The sequence below is a fragment of the Podarcis liolepis genome (genome assembly GCF_965112155.1).
Source record: "Podarcis liolepis genome assembly, chromosome: 14".
Classification (NCBI taxonomy): domain Eukaryota; kingdom Metazoa; phylum Chordata; class Lepidosauria; order Squamata; family Lacertidae; genus Podarcis; species Podarcis liolepis.
Genome location: NC_139569.1, coordinates 45,207,763 through 45,216,507, shown reverse-complemented (window position 1 = coordinate 45,216,507; position 8,745 = coordinate 45,207,763). Strand labels below are relative to the sequence as shown.

Genomic DNA, 8,745 nt, shown 5'->3' with positions numbered 1-8,745 from the left:
GAGTCATGTGGCCTGAGTGGTGTTAGTGACACAGAATGGAAGTCAACTGGGGGCAGATGTCCCCTCTCTGCCCCTATTGACGTGGGTCAGAGCAAGAAAGGTAGACTAACTGCATGCACTGTTGCCTTAGCACCAAATGGAGCATCAAGCTAGTTGAAGCCAGACCAGATCCACAGACAGTGGATCCTTAAGAGGATACCATGTTCATAAAGATGACTGAAGCTGTGATGTGGCTGGCTCCCCTGCTGCACATTACCGAGCATAAGGAATGGGCAGAGTTCAGAGGCAGAGTAACTCTGCACATGCAGAAGGCTCCAGATTCAATCCCCTTGCTTCTCTGGGTAGGATGGGTGACAGTCACAATGGACAACACTAAGGTGGCTGCTCCAAGGGTCTGGTAGAGCAGTTTCCTCTGTTCCTCTGAACCACTTTATTTAAGATTCTGTTTCACATTTCCCCATGGCAGGATTACCTGGAAATATGTTAACAGCCCTCCTTTTGAGAAAGGGATCAGGTGGTGGCAAGGACCCATCTCTGCCTGAGCCCCCAGAGAGCTGTTCCTGTCAATGTAGACCAGGGATGAGGAAACTGTGATTTTCCAGGTGTCATTGGACTCCAAGTCCCATCAGCCTCAGCCAGCATGGTTTATTGTCTGAGATGATGGGAGTTGGAATCCAACAATGCTTGGAGGGCCACAGGTGCCACACCTCCAATGCTGAGCCAATGGGTATAATAATAATAATAATAATAATAATAATAATAATAATAATAATAATAATAATAATAATAATAATAATTTATACCCCACCCATCTGGCTGAGTTTCCCCAGCCACTCTGGGTGGCTCCCAAGCAAGTGTTAAAAACAATACAGCATTAAATATTAAAAACTTCCCTAAACAGGGCTGCCTTCAGATGTCTTTTAAAGATAGGATAGCTGCTTATTTCCTTCACATCTGAAGGGAGGGTGTTCCACAGGGTGGGCGCCACTACCAAGAAGGCCCTCTGTCTGGTTCCCTGTAACCTCACTTCTCGCAATGAGGGAACCGCCAGAAGGTCCTCGGCGCTGGATCTCAGTTTCTGGGCTGAACGATGGGGGTGGAGATGCTCCTTCAGATATACTGGTTCGAAGCCCTTTAGGGCTTTAAAGGTCAGCACCAACACGTTCGGAAACGTACTGGGAGCCAATGCAGATCTCTCAGGACCAGTGTTATGTGGTCTCGGCGGCCGCCCCCAGTCACCAGTCTAGCTGCCGCATTCTGGATTAGTTGTAGTTTCCGAGTCACCTTCAAAGGTAGCCCCACGTAGAGCGCATTGCAGTAGTCCAAGCGGGAGATAACTAGAGCATGCAAGACTCTGGCAAGACAGTCCACAAGCAGGTAGGGTCTCAGCCTGCGTACCAGGTGGAGCTGGTAGACAGCTGCCCTGGACACAGAATTAACCTGCGCCTCCATGGACAGCTGTGAGTCCAAAATGACTCCCAGGCTGCTCACCTGGTCCTTCAGGAGCACAGTTACCCCATTCAGGACCAGGGAGTCCTCCACACCCACCTGCCCCCTGTCCCCCAAAAATGGTGCAGCATGGCAAAAAGCGGCTTCCCAATTCAAGCTGCTTCCGTCCTCTGGACAAAAACTTCAGCACTTCTTTTGAGACTTTTCGGCTCTCAAGAAGCACGAAACACCAACAGACTCCATCACGTGCACTTTCATTTGAAGGGAGACGGGGAGATGGGAGCAGGTCCTTGCCGAGTAAATGTTTCCATTGGCCTCCTCACCCCCAGCCCGCTCTTTCCTCCTGCCCTGCTAGCCTCTCCTGGAGCTGGAAGCGCAGGCATCGGTTTCCGTGGGCGCCTGGCTACTTAAAAGCCAAATAAACAAACACGAAAGGAAGAAAATTGCAAACGAAGTGGAGCGAGGCTGCCCGCCGAACTGTGACATGTTGAAAGTGACCTTGACAGACTCGGTAGAACCTTGATTTGACACTTATCAAATGCGACAGAGGGAGACGCAGCGGGAGGGAAGGGAGGGGCACCTTCTCAACATTCCCCCCAGGACTTGCTGAGCTCTAGAGCCAGAGTAACTCAGTGTGTCTTAGGATGCTGGTGGGATTTCTGGTTACAGAAATGGGCTGTGGCTTTGCTTGTTGTTGCTGCTTTGCTTACAATGAGGACGCATCTTGCTTTTCAGGAGACAGCCCTCTGTTTCAGAGGTGAGCAATTAGATTTGGTCAGCAGGGTGGATCCAGATACCCCCAACCTCTATGGACCACTTTGACAGGTGATCAGGCCTGCCCACCTATCAATTACCTGATATCATTATGGCATCAGGTGGCAACTTCAAAGGGGCTCACTGCCAGCACCAATCAGCTGATTGGCGCTGACATTGAGCCCTTCTTTGTCCTTTTGCAGGCATGGTTGGGATTCACACAATGCCTAGAAGTGGGAGTTTTCTATCTGCAAGCTGGCAAAGCTATCAGCAGAGGGGAAATGTCCATTCACAGGCTTAGTTTGAAGTGTGGTTCACTGTCATCGTCAATCAGCTGATCAGCACTGTCAGTGAACCCAGCTTGCAGATGAATAATCAAGAGCAGGCTCCAAACTCCCAGTTGTTCCTTTGTAGCTGCACCTTTACCTGCTGCATGCCAGGTGTCATAGATGATGCCAGGTGTGCAGCAGGGGGACATGGTTTGGGGGAAATGGCCTTTCAGGTCAATTAGGATCCCTGCTGGGCCCAGTTAGAACCTCAAGCTGGAAGTTCCCCGCCATTTGTCAAGCAGTGGGTTCTCTCTATTTGAAGGACTATCTGATCCAAGTCTGGTTTGACAATAAGCAACTGCAAAAGGTGAGATCAGAGTCCTTGAAGTTGCCAGTCCACAGTTAGAACCTGGACAGCGAATGGAGGAGGCAGGCAAACAGGCCAGTCTTCTGCACTACAGTGAGATACACTGAATTCCTAAATGAATTATAACAATTGCTTCTAAATTTGTAGCTATACATATGAATTAACTTGTGCAAATTTTATGCAAATCTCTTTCCTCTTTGGTGGTGTTTTCCCCCCTATGCATTCCCTGTTTTTTAGTGATGTGTCAGCAGCTAAGGTACTCCTGCTGATGTCTGTTTTTGTGCAAAGCAGACATTACTCAGTGACGGAGTGCATGTTTTGCATGTAGAGGATACACCCAGTTTAATCCTTGGCTTATTTGGTTAACAGTTCTCAGCTGGAGTCAGGAGTAGGTCAATAAAAAACACCGGTGTCAGTGAAGTTAACACTTTATTCAAAGAAATCAAAACAGCACAGGCCTACTGAGCACAGCAACTCTTCCCAGTAGGTCTTGCCTATTAATGAAGCAGTTGCGAGGACTGAAGGTCCCTGCCCTCCCAACCACTCTCAACCCGGTTCCTTCCCCAGCAGTCTAAGGCTCTACAGGAGAGGGGTGCAAAGCAGACTCTGGGCAGGGGGGCATTTTGGCAGGTGGGTTGGGTCACCGTTTTTTGGAGTTTGGGGAGTTTTTTGGGTTTGATATCCTGCTTTATCACTACCCTAAGGAGTCTCAAAGCGGCTAACAATCTCCTTTCCCTTCTTCCCCCACAACAAACACTCTATGAGGTTGAGTGAGGCTGAGACTTCAGAGAAGTGTGACTGGCCCAAGGTCATCCAGCAGCTGCATGTGGAGAAGCAGGGAAGCGAACCCGGTTGACCAGATTACGACTCCACCGCTCTTAACCACTACACCACACTGGCTCTCACCATGACACTATGTGACCCAAGCTTATTTTCTATGTAGCTGAAGATCCTTTGGATTGCCAACAGCAATTCCAGCTTACAGCAAGGGAAGTTGGGGAATTCTGATGAAAAAAGAAACCGGAGTGGAAAGTGACAATGTTCCCTTATTCGCCCCTTCTCCAGAAGAGAATTCAATCTGGCGAATCCAATTAGTATTTCCTGCTGTTGCTGCTTTCAATCAGCAAACGATACTTAATGGGATGTGGTGGGTTCCCCCCCTCCCTCAAATTGCATCATTTCCCCTTTGCACTGAAAGTCCTGGGGTCGAAGGAGGTGATCACAATGTAACTTACATAATATATGTGATTAATTACGTATGTAAAAGTAAAGGGTAAAGTGACCCCTGACCATTAGGTCCAGTCGTGGCCAACTCTGGGGTTGCGGTGCTCATCTCACTTTATTGGCCGAGGGAGCTGGAGTACAGCTTCTGGGTCATGTGGCCAGCATGACTAAGCCGCTTCTGGCGAACCAGATCAGCGCACAGAAACGCCGTTCACCTTCCCGCCAGAATGGTACCTATTTATCTACTTGCACTTTGACGTGCTTTCGAACTACTAGGTTGGCAGGAGCAGGGACCGAGCAACGGGAGCTCACCCCGTCTCGGGGGTTCAAACCCCCGACCTTCTGATTGGCAAGTCCCAGGCTCTGTGGTTTAACCCACAGTGCCACCCGCGTCCCAATTACGTATGTAAGTTGCTGTAATTTTGCCACCACAGACAGTGAGACGAATAATGTTGTTTTGGGCAGAGGGCAGACTGCAGCAGAATGGAAATGGTGCTGCATGCGACGAATACAGGGCAGGGCAGGAAACAAGGCCTTCTTACATCACAACTTACCCCAAGCCACGCTTTGAGCAGGCTTCAGTGAGGAACTCTGTGGGTTTGACATAACAGCCAATCAACATTGGCATTTCGCACCAGTCCTACTTTAGGCAGGCACTAGCTGTGCTATGGAGTACCCAATGTTGTTGTTGTTGTTTAGTCATTTAGTCGTGTCCAACTCTTCGTGACCCCATGGAACAGAGCACGCCAGGCACTCCTGTCTTCCACTGCCTCCTGCAGTTTGGTCAAACTCATGCTGGTAGCTTCGAGAACACTGTCCAACCATCTCGTCCTCTGTCGTCCCCTTCTCCTTGTGCCCTCCATCTTTCCCAACATCAGGGTCTTTTCCAGGGAGTCTTCTCTTCTCATGAGGTGGCCAAAGTCTTGGAGCCTCAGCTTCACAATCTGTCCTTCCAGTGAGCACTCAGGGCTGATTTCCTTAAGAATGGAGACAATAGGGAGCACCAATCCCAAGGAGCTTGCTAGAAGTGTTGACCAGCTGGCTATAAAAGTGCAGGGCCAGCCCTCTCATTAGGCAGAATAAAGGAACTATCTCAGGTGGCAGATGTCAAGTAGCAATGGCGCATTGGACAACAGACCTGTGTGCCCCACCTACATTAAGCCAGATCCCCTCAAGAAGACACAGCACTGTGGCTGGCGTCAAAAAGTAAGATTCAACTGACATTCTGGTCAGCTTCTGTAAGTAGAAGGTGAGGGAAACAGCTCCATCTTGTCTTTAGCCTCAGACAGAAAATTGCCTTGGGCCAGTCCTGGAACCAGTAAAGCAGAGAGGGAGCCCCTTCATAATTAAAATGACTTTTTGAGACATGTAGGCAGGTGTTCTGAATCCTATATCCTGGTGCATCGTACATGAAAGACCACCTCTATGAACAAACAGCTGGCGGCTGTGCCATTGCCTATTAGTGAAGCTGTTCATCTTACGTGATTCTGCAAGCATGGAATTCCATGTGGAATCGAGTATCTGGTACAGAATTTTAATTGGTGAGATTCTTAACTTTACTGCTTGTTTATCCATTTGTTTGTTGAAAAATGTTTCCTCGTAGTTGTGGAGGGATGTTTGAACATGTGCTGGGGGATGCTCTTCAAAGGGAGATGCTGCACTGAACAGAGCTAATTTATCTTTCTTCATGATCTCCAGCCATATTTTCTGACCCTTGTGTGAATTTAGCACATCTATTGCATACATGTCTTCTCCAGATGCTCCAGTGCTCCTTATGTACACATACAAGCATCTCAGCTGAGATCCTGGGTTCAATGTGTACCTGCGATGGGGAGCCTGTGGCCTTTGAGATGTTCTTGGACTCCAGCTCCCATCATCTTTGACAATTGGCTGTGCTTGCTGAGGCTGATGGGATTCGGAACCCAACAATAATTGGAGAGGCGCCATATTACCTACCACTGTTCTATGTGGTACATTCCAGGCAGCCCCAGGATCCTTCACACATTTGAACCAACCTCATTGAGCAACATATTAGTCCCAAGGAGGCACCAAAAGAGGGGAGTAGGGGAGGCGATGAGTAGCCATTACAAGCTGCCTTGTGTACCCAAGCTGAAAATAAGTGCATAAGTGAAATAAGCCCATTCAAAGAGCTGGACTGGGCTGCTATTTCTGTTCCTGCAATCCTTAAGACCCTTCTTTAAAGGAGGGAGGGAGGATGAAATATACTCAGAGTGCTTAGTACATAATAGAGGAAAAGCTTCCACTTCTCTCCATTGATTAACACTGTGTTTTTAAAAGGGGTTGTGTATGGTTTCTTTCCCCTTTGCTGACTGCTGTTATTTTAATTTGCCATTCAGCAGTTTTAAGAGTTTTCTGTTTTAATGGATGCTTTTAAAAATTTCCAGGGGAAAAAGTTACTTTGAGCACTCTTAAGCAAGCTGGGAAAGTGGTCCAAGATTTTATCTAAATAAATACTGCACCCAGAGTAATCCCCAGCTCTGAATAGTGTTGTGAGTCCCATGTTGCATCTTGCAAAGGCAGAGTCTACCTCTGCTCTTACCTTCCATTCAACACATCCATTGCTACTTTTTGTTCTCCTTCCTGGGAGTCAAAGCCTTCCCTAGGGTGGCCATTTACCCATCAGCAAAAGTCTGTACGATTTGCATATAATTTACAAATACTAATTTGCATGTATAAATTTCTTCTTGTTAAATCTATATCCCTCCCTTCCTCCCAAAGGAGCCCATATATGTGCATGGATGTTCAATGAGAAACAATCACGATGATTTTAGTAGAAACACAATCCATCTCATATGAGGGAAGACTGCATGACCAGGTGACCTCTTTGCCTGCTCAGTTCAGAGTCCCTGTCAATGAGCAACTTCGAGGCCCCTCCTGCACTCTCTTCTCAGTTCTTTTCCTTTAACCCAGACTTGGATCAGCCAGCCCTTCAAATAGAAGACTCCTTTGCAGGTACATGGAGGACTGTCCTCTTCATAGAATCATGGAATTGCAGAGTTGTAAAAAAAAACCTCCAAGGGTCATCTAGTCCAACCCCCTTCAATGCAGGAATCACACCTAAATAATTCCTGACAATTGACCATCCAACCTCTATTTATAAACCTCCAATGAAGGGGGGCCCACCACCTTCCAAAGTAGCCTGTTAACCGCCAAGCAGCTCTTAGTGTCAGAAAGTTCTTCCTAATGTTTAGCTGAAATCTCCTTTTTGCAACTTGAATCCATTGCTTTGGTTCCTGCCCACTGGAGCAACAGAAAACAAGTTTGCTCCATATTTCATGTGACAGCCCTCCAGATATTTGAAGATGGCTATCATATCACCTCTTAGTTTTCTCTTCTCCAGGCTAAATATTCCCTTCAAAAAGGAGGCTGCCCTTTTTGGGCACCTTAGGCCTTCCTTTTGACATACCCATTCCTACCAATTCTATTGCAGATATTAATATTGTGCAGCTTGAAGCAATAGGATGAATAAAAACTGACTCCTCTTGGAATAAAAATTGTACAGACCCAAAATATGGTTTAAAAGCTTTGCTAACAGAACTTTCTTCAAACAGACTTAAAACAATAAATGATACATCCAAATCATTGCATAAAATCATATGCATGTCCAAGCACAGACTCCGCTTCTTACAATAACTCCAAACAGACTTGAAATCAAAGGTGAGTCTCTCTCCACAGCCTCCATTACAGCCTGGAGCTGTTTTCTCTTTGGGAGAGACATTAGCACATCTTTCTTCTACAAAAACTGAAGAACAAAAGACTCCCTCAATGGCGATTTGCAACTGAATGCATTACTCATGTGATCTAAAGTTAAACACCACGTGACAGAGCAGAGCAGGGATATATTCTAACAGTTAATCATCAACCCATTAGGTGCTCAGAGAGCTCTCTAGCTCAATGGAATTTCTCCAATGTTCCCTTTAGCAATACTCATTCAGACCCATTTTTCCATTTCAATGTACAGCAATTATATTTAACAGACCCTTCAATATGTTTCCTGCGAGGAGCAGCTTCTCACTGGATACATTTATCACGTATCCTGTGTGGAGAGGCCTGCCCTTTGGAAACTTCCAAGAAATGCACAACACTTTTATCTTGGTACAATCAGCATAGAGAGAAGGAACCTGCTTTGTACCAGGTCAGACCATGTTGTCAGACCATTGATGAGAGAAACACCACAACAAAATCCAGAGGGCACCATCTCGGCTTCCCCCATCTACTCAGAGAGGCAGTGGCTTCCCAGGGTCTCTTGCCTTTCCCATCTCTTGCTATCGCAAATCCTCTCAGGGAAATCCTTGCAGTGTGGCAGGCAGAACAGAAAAACTGCCGATATCATATTCAGAGCCACTAATAAGCTATGAAGGTGTCCAGTGAACATTAATATAGAGTTACATCTTCCTTTTTCTGGCAACTGGCTTTTATTATTCCGGACATTTTGCTGATGCCGGACTATTTGTTTTGCAACAGAAGCTCTCTGGGTGGGAATCAGGGGAGTCTCTGCTAATACAGCCTGACACATTTCATCTAGAAGGCAATACAAGTTGAGCAGGAGAAAGAGGCAGGAACAGGAAACTCCCCCAGGACAGAGGATCCGTCACATTCAACTCCAGGGTTGGGCAAAAGACCTTGGATAGCCACACCATATACTCCAAATGTCTCTATTTA

General features: G+C 46.8%; 1 long non-coding RNA gene across 1 annotated transcript; it reads left to right on the top strand.

The window, feature by feature from the left end:
* The first annotated feature begins 4,431 nt into the window (after positions 1–4,431).
* Positions 4,432–5,621, top strand: LOC310693766. The gene is made up of 2 exons (XR_014519380.1): positions 4,432–4,749; positions 5,064–5,621. It is a non-coding gene; the product is annotated as an uncharacterized lncRNA (long non-coding RNA).
* Positions 5,622–8,745: the final 3,124 nt, after the last annotated feature.